Source organism: Aquila chrysaetos, chromosome 4 (genome assembly GCF_900496995.4).
Source record: "Aquila chrysaetos chrysaetos chromosome 4, bAquChr1.4, whole genome shotgun sequence".
Taxonomy (NCBI): Eukaryota; Metazoa; Chordata; class Aves; order Accipitriformes; family Accipitridae; genus Aquila; species Aquila chrysaetos.
This window is the reverse complement of record NC_044007.1, coordinates 35189898-35206773: the sequence shown is the minus strand read 5'-3', so window position 1 is coordinate 35206773 and position 16876 is coordinate 35189898. Positions and strand designations below refer to the sequence as shown.

General features: G+C 41.5%; 1 long non-coding RNA gene across 1 annotated transcript; it reads left to right on the top strand.

Moving 5' to 3' along the window:
• Positions 1-631: 631 nt before the first annotated feature.
• On the top strand, positions 632-16086 carry LOC115340451. Its single transcript, XR_003923061.2, has 2 exons — positions 632-2466; positions 14578-16086. It is a non-coding gene; the product is annotated as an uncharacterized LOC115340451 (long non-coding RNA).
• Positions 16087-16876: the final 790 nt, after the last annotated feature.

Sequence of the window (16876 nt, the reverse complement as noted above, 5' to 3'; positions counted from 1 at the left end):
CTCAACAAAAAACCCCACACCCAAGTATGTAGATACTCCATTCAAAACTTGGTTTCGGTATAGCTAGTTTGGCAATCTAAAGCAAAATCATCAAGAGTCAATAAAAACATAAGAAGTAGAACTGCATCATGGCTGGAGACAAGAAGCCACAGTTACATCCAAGTGGCAACAGCAAAGCATCCGTGCTTGCGTTCAGTCCACAGAACATTCCAGCAGCAGTCCAAGATGGAGCATCACAGCAGCTTCTGCTTACGTTTGAACCAAGTTACTAGAGTTGCAATCAGTTTCTTCGTAATCTAAAATATCAGTTGAAAAGCAGCCAGAGAGCCTGATAACCAATACCTACTTTTCTTCTTCTATTTTCCTCATTTCAAATAGTATTACTGGTCTAGGGATCAGTCTTTACTGTATGATGCCCCTGTGTACACATTTCACAACGGTGAAACCAGCAACCACCAGGTGAAGCCTTAAAACAGTTTTTAGTGACAAAGTGTTCTGAGACTTTTGCTGCCCTGAATTATTTGGGGTGTTAGAAGAAATGTTTTGTTTATTAAGCAGCAAGTACCACAGGTAGGAGAGACTAACAAACAGCTCCTGGAAATCAAGGACATTCACGTGCTCTATTTGTCATAAGCACACATTTTAATGCCTTATAGATGTTACAGAAAATTTACAGTATATGTAAAGGTAGAAATAGAATTTCTGTATCTAAATAGGGACATTTACAGAGAAACATATGTATTCAGTAGCTTGCATTGCAGACTTTTATGGTGTAGATCTTCAGCTGAAGGGTTATGATTACACATACCAGCAGATAGGATTGCGAGGCAGAACGCAGGAGCCACAACTTTATAAAGCAAAGACCTTTCAAAGGCCTCAAGCTCTCTCCTGCGCATGACTGAAGGTTTCCACTTATTGCAGCACTGGTGGCTGCCACACTGTGTTGCCCCATGGACAAGAGGAGATGAGTTTTTGTAAGGTGTAAGATCACACAAACAGGTTACCCCAAAATCGCCATGATTCTGTAGGGTGAAGGGCAGAGCTGAAGGCAGAGCTTTGCTCTGCATGTCTTGTTCCTGGGACAGAGCTGTTACAAGGCTTTCCTTTCTTCTGCTGTTGTCCGGAGTTGACAACAATTATCGTTTAACTTCTTTCCTTTCCAAACTTTCCTGAGCCCATACTCAGGGCTCTATGCAAATTGGAGCCTACTAGGATGAGGTGAATTACTTGGACTTGGTAAAGACTGATCTGAATGCTTCCCTTTTCTTCAATTTATTGGGTCAGTAAACTTTGATCCATTTTTTATTTCTTCATTTCCTGGCTCTGTCCAGAGTTTGAATAGTGTGAATGCTGTGAAGTAAACCATTCACTAAGTATTTCTTGCTTAAAATATTCAGTGAGACCCACATGTCCTGAGATACCTGTATTTTGCCAGGAGTTCCAGGGAGCTGTGCAAAGTCCTCTCCCCTGCAAACCAAAATAAATCAAGGAAGGCCTCGTGTGTGGCATACTTATCTGAAAGTAATACCTAAAGTCTTCACAAATACCGCTTTTTCTCTCCCTCATTACTGTTGTTTTTAAGTGGCTGTCAGGATTTGCTGCAGATGGGAAAATAGCTTTTCTTCACCCCCTCACCCTCTGTCGCCAAATATGTAATTATCAGAAGAAGCAGTTCCTGTAAAATGTGTTTTCCAATAAGAGCACACACTTTTTGAGCTGTGTTATTACAGTTTCATTTGATAAAAGCAGTAAAGCATGCATAATTTCAAATGAGAGAAGTCCTGCTGACCACAATAACAGATACATTTGCTGGCTGAAATTGTAACATCATTTGAGATGATAGACACACAAAGAAAATTCCATGCAATTCAGGTATTACGATAGCGTGTCTTGTTTCCAGGGATGTACTGGAAGGCATAAGGAAGCTCTCAGTCACCAGTTAGCTTGGCTGGTAAAAAGCATGCATGCTTATACTGAACAAATGAACTACATGGTGCCTGCAGCAAGAAGGAGTTGGACTTGATGATGCAGGAGATGCGTCCTGACCTGTGTTAGTTACAGGCATCAAAAGAGAAACATAGCAGCATTAACGCCTTTTGCAGAATTTTTTTTTCCTGGTGGAAAAGGCTAGTAATTGCTTTTGAAGTGTCAGTGTAGCACATTATGCTGAATGACTTCAGCTGCTTCATTTGGCCCCCGCGTTCCTGCCAGCCCAGGGAGTTCAGGGGCAGCAGAGGGGGATAGTGACATTTCTAATGGGAAGAGATGAGGAGGGAGGGAAGGGAGGGCAGCTCATGCCAGCAGAGCTCAGGGGAGAGAGGGCAGGAGAAAGGAAATTTGGAAACTCTCCTTGCTGGCATTAGAAATGACTGGACTTTGGAAATCCTGGAAAACAGTCACTGTGCACGTGTACTTGCCTTGTGGATCCCAGGCACAGGGGCCTCGCTGCATGGCTGCTGTAGATGGGTATGTCCGTAACGTCTTTTCTTCAAGATACATTTTACTACTGGCAAAGAGAGACCTTATTATGTATATAATATATATATTTTAATATATATATTTATATATACATATATGCGTTTGTCCAGATAATTTATAACAGCTTTCCAAAGCTTGTGTCTGCAAAAAACCCATTTTTTTTTTCTTGGGCTTTAGCCTAAAGAGGTGCCTTAGCTCCAGGTGTTGTGTTTTTAAATTTAAATTTCTTACTAACATAATTTCTTACTGACATAACTCAGAAAGCAAAACTTCTAATAGCAAACCTGGCTCTTTCCTCACAGGAGGGAACTGTCACTCATTCTGAGTATTAAGGTGCCCGTCTGCCCGTTTTCCTGCCCTGCACAAAACCTTCAAGTACTACACAGTAGATGATAATTTTTTCTTAATAACTTCTGCTAACCGGGCACATCCACTGTGTTTTTTATTCTCCAAGAGGTTTGGCATCTCTTCCAAAGAAGTACCTCCATACTGATTATGAAGTTGGATTAATTCTTATATGCTTTCTGTTCCGCCAGATTCTATTTAGATTTTTCACTTTATTACCCATATTTTTTGCATTTTTCATATAGTAGTGTAGTTTAACAATTTCAGTAATGCAAATTAAAAAAAAAAACAAACACAACCCTGCAATAAGTAAAGATAAATACAGAAAAGCAAAATTTTAGCATTAGTCCTCTGAAAGCAATAGAATTAAAAAATCTGTCCTTCACTTATGAGATGTATAAAGGAGGAAATAATCAAAGAAAACATTATGCGTACGAGAGCAAGCTGTTGTTCACTTTGACCCTAAATTAATTTGACCCTGTTTTAGAATGACTTGACTTTATTTCACATCTGAATATCAGCTGAACAGACTGGTAATTATCTTTTGTAATCATATATCACACTGAAGCAATCTGCCCTATGTCAGTGGACATTGCATGTAGTGGAATTTCCCTTATATCTTTAAAGCATTAAAGATGCTTTTATAACATAGATATAACATAGATAGAACAATGAACATCACTAACGAAATATTCACATATGACTGTCAGAAAAAGACTGTCAGCAGCAATATGCCTTTCTGATTCCCCAAGTTATCTTCCAGTGACTCTGACTGCTAGATATACAGTTTCTTTAACCTGTAAAAGCTTGGCAATTTTAATATTCTACTTATAGAGGAAAAGGGTTCCTAAAAAAAAATCTAAAGTAATTGCTTACCTAGGATAATCCAAAATATTAAAATAAAGAAAAAGTATTCTCAGATGAGTAATAAGGAAAAAAAAAGTAGTTGTGTGAAATAAATAATTTTGATAACTTCAGAATGTTGCGTATTTATTTTGACCAAATAAAAATACTAGGCTTCAACTCACTTAAATTTGAGATGCTTCAGCAAATAAGAAATATTTTTCTACTTTTTGATGAACTGGCATTATTCAAGGAAAGACTGTTGTACCACAAAATCATTGTGATTCTGCTGATAAGCCAGGAGACAAACTGTGATGGTCGTACTCGTATCAGTATCTACTTGACAATCTGAGTTGTCCTATAGGCTACAGGTGCACAGAACAATTCTAAATGACTTTATATGCCTTCTTCTGGAATTGATATGCAAAGGGCAACATTAAGACTTTGCAAACAATACAACAGGAAGCAAGATGTTGGGGGGAGCAGACCATGTATTTTGACTTTGTAAATTATAATTTTCTTTTAGTATTTTTGGTTTTATAAAAAGCAAATGCTATAACAAATAGAACAAATAAACAGACCAATACACCTCCTCCTTATGCACCCTTAGGAGTATATGGCTAGGGTAACCAAAATTTAGAACAGAACAGAATAGAACAAAACAGAATAGAATAGAAGGTGTTGAGTGTCTCCAAATCTTACTGAAGCTGAGAGCTGGACATACTCCGCAATGTATATTTTCATATAGCCCAATCTTAGCACAGTCATAATGCAAATGATTTTATTTAAGTGTAGATGAGAAATCTGTGATAAAATAAAGAAAAGTTATTTCCTTCCAGGCTGGTATTGGTTCTACTGCAAATGTTTTATACAAAAGTTACTTGGTTCAAGATGCTGAGCCTGGATGTCTGAGCGGGACAGGGGAGCAACACAGGAGAGAATGCTTTCTTTTGGCCTTGCCGGAGGGGCAGTGTGCTGCAAAGTCCACAGTCACTGTCACTGCCATGATGGGAGTGGAAACACGGCTGCTCCCTGTTTCACTGCTGCTCCATAGATAGCTACAGCCAATCCTTGTGACAGTCCACTTCTTCATCCAAAAATAAGTGTTCTGGGGGGAAAAATATGGAATAAAATGGTAAATAAAATTTCAGTTTTGAATATGTGGAAGAAAATAAGGAAGAAAGGACAGGTGGGGTAAACAGTTACATAAAACATACAATCAAATGCAAGATTTTTGAAATATTTATAGATAAAACATTGCAATATCAGTGAGTCAGGCACTAATATTAGGTTTATTTGAAAGAGGAGGCTTTCTCCAAACATTCTGTCAATACAACAAGGATGACTAAGACACCATAATTCTGTGAGAAGAGCTAAAATTCACCATAAGCTCAAGGTATTCAGCAATTACAATTATAAATATCTGTTTTTTTAATACTTGGATTGCAGTGGTGCCTTCTGTAAGTAGCTTGTAATCAGGACTGTTGCTTCCCTGCTGGGTACTGTATAAATATTTATGAAATTAGTAAAATAATATTTTAAGGGTTCTTTGAAACGTGAATCATGGCCAGACCCGAAGCACCTACTAAGCATCTAGCCCCAAGAGAGTGACCCAGCATCGCTTAATTCTGCAGTGACACTGTTTGACACCTCCAAAGAGCAAGCCAGAAATCCTACACAATGAGGGGACTGGTTCAGTGCAGTGCAAGATAGCTTTATGCTGAGGATGGCAGACAAACTAAATTAATTCTTATTTTCCACCACAGTTTCCACTGTAATTCACATTTCAAAGCATTAACAGCCTGAAAAGCATGTAGAATGACACAGTGAGGTCTATACCAAATTCAGAGATTTTGCTTGACTACAAAGCTGAAAGTAGAGCCAGATGCCTAACTGTGATGGGCCTTGAGCATATGCATTGTTTGGATGTCTAAGTTGATGTTACATGGATTTGACATAAAATTCATCCTTTTTTGCAATGGTCTCACACTTTTCTACGGGACATCACATTGACCACAGTTCTGTGAAACATAATATGGCAGGCAAACTGAACTACCTTATTTTCCACCACAATAAAGTATGTGGCCTTGTTATTAAAAAGACCCTAACACAAGAAGAACATTGATGCAATCTCTAGACCAAATCACTGACCCTTTCAGTGACTGTTTTCTCTATTTTTAGTCTCGATCTGGAGGTTAAGAGACTAGTCTAAGAGTAAAGCAACATATTTTTAGGCTCATTGCCCTAATGTTCACCTTTCGGTCTGCTGTCTCTTGGTGGGACTGGATGGTTTTTCAGTTTCCCAGAGGTACCATTCACAGGGACCACAGTAGACTTGCAAACGTGAGAAGCAGCAGCGTCACTCCTCGGTGGACTGGGGTGGCTACTGCCAACCAACATCAGCACCTTCTTCTCTGCAGGGTTGTCACTTCACCACCATATGGGTCTGAAGTAGTCTGGTCTTATAAATTAATCTGATTTGCCTAAAATCACCATGGTGTCTTGCGTCTGCACAGTAACATAGAATCTGGCAGTTGCCTGGTTGCCTCAGCTTTCTACACATGCTAAGTTTTTCTACCAAGAGGAAAAAAATATCAAAGGCTTAAAACCCCAAGCCGACTGTCATCTTGCTAGGCTACCAAATTTTCCAAGTTCTTGATCTTAAACCCCCTACGTGAAGTTGTGAGTATTCCCATTTCCCTCCTTCCCTTAAAACTGTGAGGTAATTTGCACATGTGAAGTGAAGGCCTCCCAATTGGGTGAGGTTTTTGCCCTGTTACTGGGGGTGCATTTTAGTTACTGCAGAACAGCAGGGTTTTTCACACAAGCCATGAACCACTACTTTATAAATGCATATGTGCATATAGGAGATCTTGGTGCGTGTGGAAGCAAACTGCACGATGTTGCCTGCATGCTTCATATTGGTTTTACTCCATTCATTTCTGTTGGGAAAAAAAAAAGTAATATTTGACTATTTAAATGTGTGAGATAAATACTAAAATGTTCAAGAAAGAAATGGAATATGCTCTGTTTAGGCTTAAAATTAATAACTTTTCCAAAGTTGGTATCAAGCCCAGAATAAAAGGAGGAGGTTGGCTGCAAGTTAGTGCCTCACTTTGTAAAATCAACAACTGCTCTCTGAATTACAGTGCTAGGAGAGCTTATCCTTGCTGATGATTGACAGGCTATTATCTTGCTGAATAAAAAATGAGCAATCAAATGTGAAAGCAAGCACTGTACTTGGAACCAAATTCTACACATCCTTAAGCATGACACAAACTTGCTTAAGTCAATGAAGCCATTTTTTAGAGGGATTTTTGCAGCTTGGCCCTTGATAAGATAAGTGCCTACATGTAATATGCACTTGTCACTATGCTCCTGAATGACTCAAAAGACTAGTAACATGGCAAAAAGCCTTTCACCTGTAGACTGTCAGTTTGAATATGTCAAGCAACCAAAAGTTCCTGCTGCAGGAAATTTTATGCAAAAATTTCAAGCAGTGCTAGGAGAATATTAAAGCTGCACATATAGTCATATACTCAAATCAGGAAGGGTTGTCACTCATTTTTAATGTGCCCCTTTCTGCTACAGCCTTACGATTCAGTTTTTAATAATGCAAGCACGTATCACCTTTTGAGCAGCGCAGTACAGGCATTTTCTCCAAATCTGCAGAAATCTTTGCTTTGATGAACAGAAATCTTTATTCAGTCTCTGAGCACCCCGTAAGTTTATTGTGGTCTAAGTGAAGGAACACAAAAATAAGCACACAGCTGAGTGGCACTACACATCATGGTCACTGTCATGATCAAAGTTTAGTTGTACTGAAAATGTCTTTCCTGAAAATGGATTGAATTAAAATACCAAAGCTGAAAGGATGAATACTTGTTTAAACTATGTGGAAATAGGTCCCTTTTATATAATCAGGAATATTAGTGATTGTTAGTTATAGATTAAATAGTTTTTGCCTCCTGGGATATCATTTGCTTTCATCAAATTAAATGCAAGAGATCTAAATGCTCTTTTAGCCTTTCCACAGGGAAATCTGACCCCTTTCAGCTTTATACCTGAACAAGAATCTCTTCTGAAGACAAGTTCTGTTACTTTAATTTCTCCAAGAAACTCCCCCTTTGAAGGTCTCCTGTTTACTGCAGATCTCTCCACGTGTTAGCAAATTTCCCCACCTCCCCTTACTACAAGGCCTACTGCGTAAAAATCTCCCACAACGCGGAAGGTTTTTTGCCAGTCAAGTGACTCAGGGTCACTGAACTCAGGCTAAAGTTTTGAAGAACGTTTTGTTGAGGGATTGGCCACTGGCTGAATCAGCATCTTTCTACCGTCCCTATGAAAAGAAACCTAAATGAAGATGGTAATTCATTTAGTGGTCACTTATGTTTCTTCTACTGCAGCAGGCAGAGTTTTTCTCTGTATGGCTGTATAGTGAAACTCTCTGCAATGCCATGGGTATATTTTGAGGAAAAAATGGGTTGAGTACTCTGAAAAATCCTGAGAAGCTTAGAATAGACAGAGCTGGAAGGTCTTTGTAACATTATAATTTGCTGGGATTCTGCTTCTTGGTCAGCACTTGGAACAGATTCACTATCAGGTCAAGTTTTTTGGGAGCTGTTGGGCTGGAGGCAAAACTCAGATTTAGTCATACAGTACTGAAATTAAAAGAACTATTTTCTTGCTTAAAATGAGTTGTTAATTACCCTACTAATTGAAACCAGACTAATTACCTTGGAGAGTGATTGACATCATGCAAGTAGAGTTGTCAGAAAAAGCAGCAGCAGTGATGCTGAGCTACTGAGGAAGCATGCAGCAGAGTGCAGTCAAGGATCCCTTGTCCACAGAAGCGTACTTGGTTTGTATGCTAATTGTGGCAAAAACTGCCTGTGCTTGCTCAAGCACCTCCACAGCTTGGTGCCGAGCCCTCTGGGGAGCTGACTAACTCGGCTGCAGTGGTGTGTCCTGCCACCGAGGTCAGAGGCTTTCCCTACCGCATGCCCCACCGGCACGCTGGAGGTGCGCCTGAGCCACTTCTGCAGCCACCAGCTTGGGTCTGGGCTCGTTAACACCTCTCCTCCTCTATTCCCTATTTGCACTGAAGGAGGAAGAGGAGACTGTCTAATCTGTCGGTAGGAAAATTGAGTGTCATCTGGATCTAGCAACAACTGTGAGCACCTCTGCCCATAATTCAGCCTCAGCTGGAACGTAAGGCTGGGAAATATTATTATTCAGTGGAAGGGAAGTGAACAGCTTCTGTTGCCTTGGAGCTATTGTTTCTCTCTCTAGCAGGGCTGCTTTGAATATTAAAGAAACTAATAGTGATTCAAATTAAAAACTGTGATTAACATTAGGTACCAGCCTAGTGTACTTATGCTGTGAGAAAGCAAGAGATAATAGAAAACAATCCAAAGCCTGTCTTGCAAAAGTGAACAAGTTCATTAAGTTGTACAGTGGCTGCTGCGATAAAGGTATTTTATAGTGCAGAGTGGCTCCTGTGTTGGCATTTGGCATAAAGCTACTGTTCTGGTGAAAGCAGAAAACAGAACTCCTTTAATTTTTAGTTAATAATTTAATTTAACAGGAAGCTAATTTTCTTTAATTTTTTGTGTTGCGTTTTTTTGTTGTTGCTCTTGTTGTCTGGAACACTACGATGAATATATCTTGCAATGGCATGTCCATGAATATTATTTTTAGATGCAGCTTTGCCATTCTTTTTTACAGGCCCAGTATTAATTTTAAACATTTTTTCTTGCTTCTGCTGCTATCTTCAGTTACCACCCCCATAGCAGCCACATGCCCTTATGCATTCTTTCAATTTTTCAAGACAAGCTGCAGCTATTCTATTTAAATGTCTTCTTTAAATTTTATTTAAAACTGCTAAACTACATTTATTCTGCATACAGCTTTTGCATATGATACGTATGGCCAAAAATGATAGTTCTTTTCACCAGCAGATGCTAGAAATGTTTATTCATAATGAAAAAACAGAAATAAAGATAATAGCTGATTAAAGAAATGTGTGTGTGTATGACTATATATATGTATTTATAAAAGCTTTAGCAGCAGACATAGCAAAGGGGCTGGAGATTCTTTTTAGCACTAGCTGATGCAGTTCAAGGTCCTACACAGCCTGCTGTAGTCACCTTGCTGCATGTGTTCCCTTCACTCTCACCATTTGGGTCAGGGCTGCAGCTACCCTTACAGCATGAATACGTTGAGTTTATTAGGGTGGAAGCTGTTTTTGTGCTAAAGACCCTCATGAGATCTTTCCATTTCCTTTCTGTACAGATATGGATCTCATTCATAAAGATAAAAGGTCACCTGAATCTTTTCTGAATTTCATAAAAAGCAGACACACAAAAAATCCCAAACACCTCTGACCTGGGGAAAATTGGCACAAGTTATTTCTCCTCGCAAGCTGTACCTTGTGTTAAGAGGTGTTAAGCAGCCACAGCTTAGAGTATTACAACATTCAGAGTCCTGAAAAATCTGGTGATAATATGAAGCCAGTGCATTTGAACATGCACATTAGAGGTTCTCAGAATTGGCTCCTGCGTCTGGTTTTATTGGTCATGGTCTGTTCAAAACTGAAGAAAGCACACCTTTTTTTATTGTTTTACAGCTATTGGACAAATTCCTCATGCTGAAAGTTGATACAAACCCATTAACTTAACTTAGAGCCAGAAAATCTTTGCAACAGTTATGGCGAGGCCATTTGACACAATGCAGCTTGGATAGTTTTTTTTAAGTATCAGAAATTAATCTAAACTTATGCTTCTGCAGAAAGTATTCCCATAGCAGTCCTATAGCAATAGGATTTTTCATCTCCTAGCTTTGAAATATGACACTCACCTGCTTGCTAACAGGCTATGTAATTTCTAATGAACAGGTATGGGACCTCAAGGATATTTCTATTAGTGCTGTAGAGTGTCTGTATGTCCCATGCAATGAGAAGGAAAAATCCCCATATTTTTCACTGACGTGCCGAGAATAGATAAATGTTTATTGAAAGAATCTGGAAAAAGAACATCCATAAAACTCAAACACCGATTTTCCAAAGGTGATGTCTTTAGTCTTGGGATGATAACTGTCTGCTGCCACTGCTGTCAGTTGTGACTGAGAGTGGTCCTTCAGATGTCCTGATAAAGGCATCCAGTGCTACTGGGGGAATTCAACTGCCAAGTGTAAACCTGCTTTAGGACATGGCAGGAGAACAGAGGGGTGATGCTCCTGCTGGAGCTGAAGTGTCCACAAATGCGAAATTCTTCTGCTAGCTCCCCAGTCATGTTGGCCCAAGAGGTGTTTCACTGGAAACCTGGCTACATATGATGGCCATGCAAAGAGGGCTGCAGACCTTGGAGATCCTGATTTCATTTCCCAGGTGACTGAACTAGGGAGTCATCGATTTCAAGCATGTTTGGCAGACCAGAAAGCTGTGCCTGGGAGAGCACTCTGACCACACCAGACCAGACACAGCAACTAAACCCTGCCCCTGACTAGCTGAATAAAAGCATGTGTGGTTGAATCTCCTCATAACAATAGACTAATAGGTAACCCAACAGGGCTGGATATTTATTTAAATGTAGAGACTTCAGTACCTTGTAGTCCTCCTGGACTTTTGTATGTATTCCTTCTCTAAAGGAATTCCTGAACAGCTTTCTTTTAACTGAGGTTTTACACCTCCACAGGTCAGTGTTAAAATTGAATGCAATACTTATTCTAACTTGTGTGCCAAGAAATGAAGAATTACTGGCTTGTGGATTGCATGTGGCTTCAAATTCGGAGACTGTTCAGCAAATAGGAAACCCTTACTCTACAAAATGCAAAGCAGCCTTTCCACTGGGTTCAGAAAATACTGTACAGCAGTGTTAGTGACAAAAACGTAAGTATTTAATGATGAAGGTGTCGATGCTAGCAAAATATAGTGAAGAGGGAAGGTGGTTTATTAGACTTAACAGGTTAGCACTTCACTTGCAGAACATTGCCCTATCTATTTAATAGCCATCAGTGATGAGACTCTTGATTTCATATCTTACTAAAGTGTTTTGCCTTTTTCTGGCTACTCCATGGAATGTGAATTTAAGCTTAACCTGAAGAAAGAGGTTCCACAAAATAATATTCTGCCATCATTTCTGGATAAAAAGACTTGGTTAGGTTTACACACACATGAGAGAAGGAAAGTGTTTTGACTTGAATGGACTATTGGATGACTGATGAAAGCTTAAGGAAAAAAGGAGAAAGTAGTGAAATCTACAACCTTAGGGTGGACTCAAGTCCAGATTTCCCTGCCCAGCCGTTACCTGCTAGAGTAGCTTTGCAGTTCACTCAGTAGACACCAAGCTGCTTCTGTAGGAAGGATCATTGGTACTCCTAAGGACTTTACTTGCCATGAAGTAGTTCAGCTAGTGATCACCTGTGGATTTTGTAATGAAATAAAGGCTTATATTGTCTAAATTCAACACCAAGCAAACCTTAGGGAAGGAAAAGTCCTATGGGGTACTCAGCAAGTAGACTATATCAGACCCATGGCACATACCTCTGAAGGGTGGAAATTCATTATGACTGGGGTTGAAATAGTGAGCAGTGTGGATAATGCTTTCCCTACACGCACCACATCCAGATTGGGTTTAATCCTGTGGCAGGATTAAACTAATGACCTGCTGTGCAGCTGTGGTGGGTTGACCCTGGCTGGACACTGGGTGCCCACCAAAGCTGCTCTATCACTCCCCTCAGCTGGGCAGGGGAGAGAAAATGTAACGAAAAGCTCCTGGGTCAAGATAAGGACAGGGAGAGATCACTCACCAATTACCGTCATGGGCAAAACAGACTCAGCTTGGGGAAAATTAATTTACTTTATTACCAATCAAATCAGAGTAGCATAATGAGAAATAAAACCAAATCTTAGAACACCTCCCCGCCAACCCCTTCCTTCTTACCGGGCTCAACTCCACTCCTGAATTCTCTACCTCCTCCCCCCCAGCAGCGCAGGGGGACGGGGAATGGGGGTTGTGGTCAGTTCATCACACATTGTCTCTGCCAATTCTTCCTCCTCAGGGGCAGGACTCCTCACACTCTTCCCCTGCTCCATCGTGGGGTCCCTCCCACGGCAGACAGTCTTTCACAAACTTCTCCAACGTGAGTCCTTCCCACGGACTGCAGTTCTTCATGAGCTGCTCCAGCGTGGGTCCCTTCCACGGGCTGCAGTCCTTCAGTCACAGACTGCTCCAGTGTGGGTCCCCCACGTGGTCACAAGTCCTGCCAGAAAACCTGCTCCAGCGTAGGCTCCTCTCTCCATGGGTCTGCAGGTCCTGCCAGGAGCCTGCTCCAGCGTGGGCTTCCCACGGGGTCACAGCCTCCTTTGGGCATCCCCTTGCTCCAGCGTGGGGTCCTCCACGGGCTGCAGGTGGATATCTGCTCCACAATGGACCTCCATGGGCTGCAAGGGGACAGCCTGCCTCACCATGGTCTTCACTATGGGCTAGAGGGGAATCTCTGCTCTCGCACCTGGAGCATCTCCTCCCCCTCCTTCTTCACTGACCTTGGGGTCCGCAGGGTTGTTTCTCTTACGTATTCTCACTCCTCTCTCCAGCTGCAGTTTCTGTGACCCAGCAACTTTATCCCTTTCTTAAATACATTATCCCAGAGGTGCTACCACTGTCGCTGATGGGTGTCCTGGTTTCAGCTGGGATAGAGTTAATTGTCTTCCTAGTAGCTGGTATAGTGCTATGTTTTTGAGCTAGGTATGAGAAGAATGTTGATAACACACTGATGTTTTCAGTTGTGTCTAAGTAATGTTTAGTCTAAAGTCAAGGATTTTTCAGCTTCTGATGCCCAGCCAGCAAGAAGACTGGAGGGGCACAAGAAGTTGGGACAGGACACAGCCAGGGCAGCTGACCCAAACTGTCCAACAGGGTATTCCATACATGTGATGTCATGCCCAGTATATAAACTGGGGGAGTAGGGGTGGGGGGATCACCGGTCGGGGACTAACTGGGCATCAATCAGCGGGTGGTGAGCAATTGCATTGTGCATCATTTGTATACTCCAATCCTTTTATCATTACTGTTGTCATTTTATTAGTGTTATCATTATCATTATTAGTTTCTTCTTTTCTGTTCTATTAAACCGTTCTTATGTCAACCCATGAGTTTTACTTCTTTTCCTGGTTTTCTCCCCCATCCCACTGGGTAGGGGGGGAAGTGAGTGAGCAGCTGTGTGGTGCTTAGTTGCTGGCTGGGGTTAAACCACAACAATGGCCTCAGCCTTGACCAGTGGTGGGTCCATCTTGGAGCCAGCTGGCATTGGCTCTGTTGGACATAGAGGAAGCTTCTGGCAGCTTCTCACAGAAGCCACTCCTGTAGCCCCCACTACGAAAACCTTGCCACGCAAACCCAGTACAGTAGCCAATGCCACAAGTGATACAGTCAGATTATATGTGACATTTTAAAAATAAAATTGTACAACAGTGGTATCTTAAGCATGGAGTTAAGTGGACTTGCCACTTACTTTATCAACCTTAGAGTAATGGTATAGTAGAAAGATGGAATGGTTTGCTTTAGTAGCAACTCAAATGGCAAAATGGTGATGCTGACTGGGGAAGAAACTTATGGCAGGATGTGCGAGCTCTGACATCCCAGCAGACTCCTACTGGTGGTCCACTGTACAGAGGTTTTGAAGAATCGCCCATGCTGAACCAACACCAGCAGGATGCTTTGAACACCTTGGTGTGGTATCTAGGAGATCAGGTGGGAATTCCACACTCATGACTTGGAGGACACTGTGCTTTGTGCTTTGCAGCACTTTTGAGGGAAAGAAACATGGGAAACTGTTGATACTGTGGGAGTGAAATTAATCATTGCTGATGCTTGGATATGATCCAAGATCTAAGTCTTTCTTCCTCCCTAGGAACTGCTGACCTTCTAGACGAATAAGCAAAAGCTGTTGTTCAACCCATATACTACAGAAAGCATCTGTCTAGAGAGTACACGACATCTGCTCTGAACTTTGTTATGGAATGACCGGAATAAAACCATCAGTTCTGTCTGAGAGTGTTGGTGCCATTTAATGTCACTAGAAACCTGTGGACAACTTTACAGAGACCATAAAGCTAACCTCACATCAGTGCTGGTAAAATACTGGCCTACAACTTGGACCCAGTTGGTCCCTTGAGGGACCATGGCTCATGTCACCGCCTGATGTGTGCTGGAGCAGCCACTGGGGCACAGTGAGAGCAATGCGCGGGCAGGACACAGTGGGAAGAAGAGATGAGCATGACTCTGCAGCCGTTCTCACCTGCAGCCTGCTGTCCCCTGCAGCTCCCATCTCCTACAGAGGAACCATCCCTTGGGACCAATATGGGACACAGTGTATTCTCAAACTGAGGAACTGGAAACTTTAATCACTGAATATGAAAAGGCTATTATTTGTCAAAAACAGGTGACCCTTGCTATCAAACATGATACTGGCTGGATTGTCAGAATTGCAACAGAAATAGAACAAACTGCTGGACATCATTGGTATGACATTTTTATGAGATATGTGCCATCTGCAAATGGCATATCACATCTTATGTTACTTCCTATGATCATTGTATTATTGTGCTGTATTTTATTAGTTTTGCTATTAATATGTTTTTATATCTATGTTTATCACATATCTCGCTATGTTGAAAGCATGCATCACCGGTTGTTACCTGATTTGGGCTTAAGTGAGTGCACAAATCTTCCCCCTGCCCTCATCCCCAGGGAGGCAAGAGGGCTAACCATACCTCCACTCACCCAGGCAGTGGTTTTGCTGGGTGTTTGGTCTACGCCAAGGGGTGAGTGTGACTGTCCACTCAGCTCTGGTTTGACCCAACACACAGCTCATGCCACGGCCTGATGTGTGCTGGAGCAGCCACTGGGGTACAGTGAGAGCAACACGTGGGCAGGACACAGTGGGAAGAAGAGATGAGGGCGACTCTGCAGCCTTTGTCACCTGCAGCCTGCTGTCCCCTGCAGCTCCCATCTCCTGCAGAGGAACCGTCTGTCGGTTTCTTCAGAATCCACTAACTTATGGAAATGTATAGACCAGCCTCCCAAGCTGGAAGGTAGAAATATGCCAGCTTACCCAAAAAGCCTCTGGGGTGGTTCCATCTGCAGCCAGCCCACTGAGGCTCCCGTGCTCCCCAGTGTGGCACAGGGATGCCCACACTGTGAGGGAGGAGGAAGGGTGAGCACGCTCATCATCAGCTGGTAGCTGCTTTTCCTGTAGGTGTGTGAGCTAAAGAGTTTGTGAGCTGGAGAATTTGTGAATTAATGAAGTAATGCATTAGAGAATTCACGTGTTACATTAGTCTGCACAAAGGACATTGAGCCCACATTTGATTTTTTTTTTTAACTTAATGAACTCCTGAATTAAAGTTTAATTTGCTGAGTATGTTGTCCTGTAAATTGAGATATCCAAACAGACTGTGACATTTTGGTGTGCAGCAGAGGTAAAAAACTGGCAGAGAAAGAGAAAACTGGCATATTCCTTCCTTCAACTGATGAGTCTCTCTGATTACTAAAGTTTATTCAGTTTAGACATGAGATCAATACACCATGCATAGTGTAAGATACCTGTAAATCACTGGGGATTTAGACATTTCTTAATTAACAATGCTATTTATTTTTAAAGAAAGAGAGCTCTGTTCTAGCCTTTGTGGATGAGAAAAATCTTTGCCAAGTCACCTAAGCCCTTCAGATAAGAGTTAAAGTTTCTGCCTTTTCTTTGTCTGTCACTATTTCTGTAGGTGTTAGATCTGCCTTGAGACATGCCTTGTTCCAGGAAGACCAGGTTGAAGTAAGGTTGTTTGCATTTGTGCTTGTAAGGATTTACTTTAAGCACAATTATCCAAGTTCAGAGGTTTAACTGTTTGCTCTTTCTCTTGTTTTAGATTAAGAGAATTATTCTTATCCATAAAAGAGAAGATCCTAATCCAAACCTCTTAGCTTTTTCTGAGGACCTCTGCTGCTGTAAAATTTTTCAGTCAGTTCCTCCTTCCCTACTGTTGTCCTTATCTAGGGAATTTTCCTCTGCTGAAGGAGACTACAAAGCTTACAGCATGCCACGCATATCTTACATACTGTCCCGGGAGTCAGCTGCAGAGTCACCATTTCTGTCTGTTGTCCAGTCAATGAAAATAGATTCTCAGTCCTACAATTATGAATCACAACACAGGTCC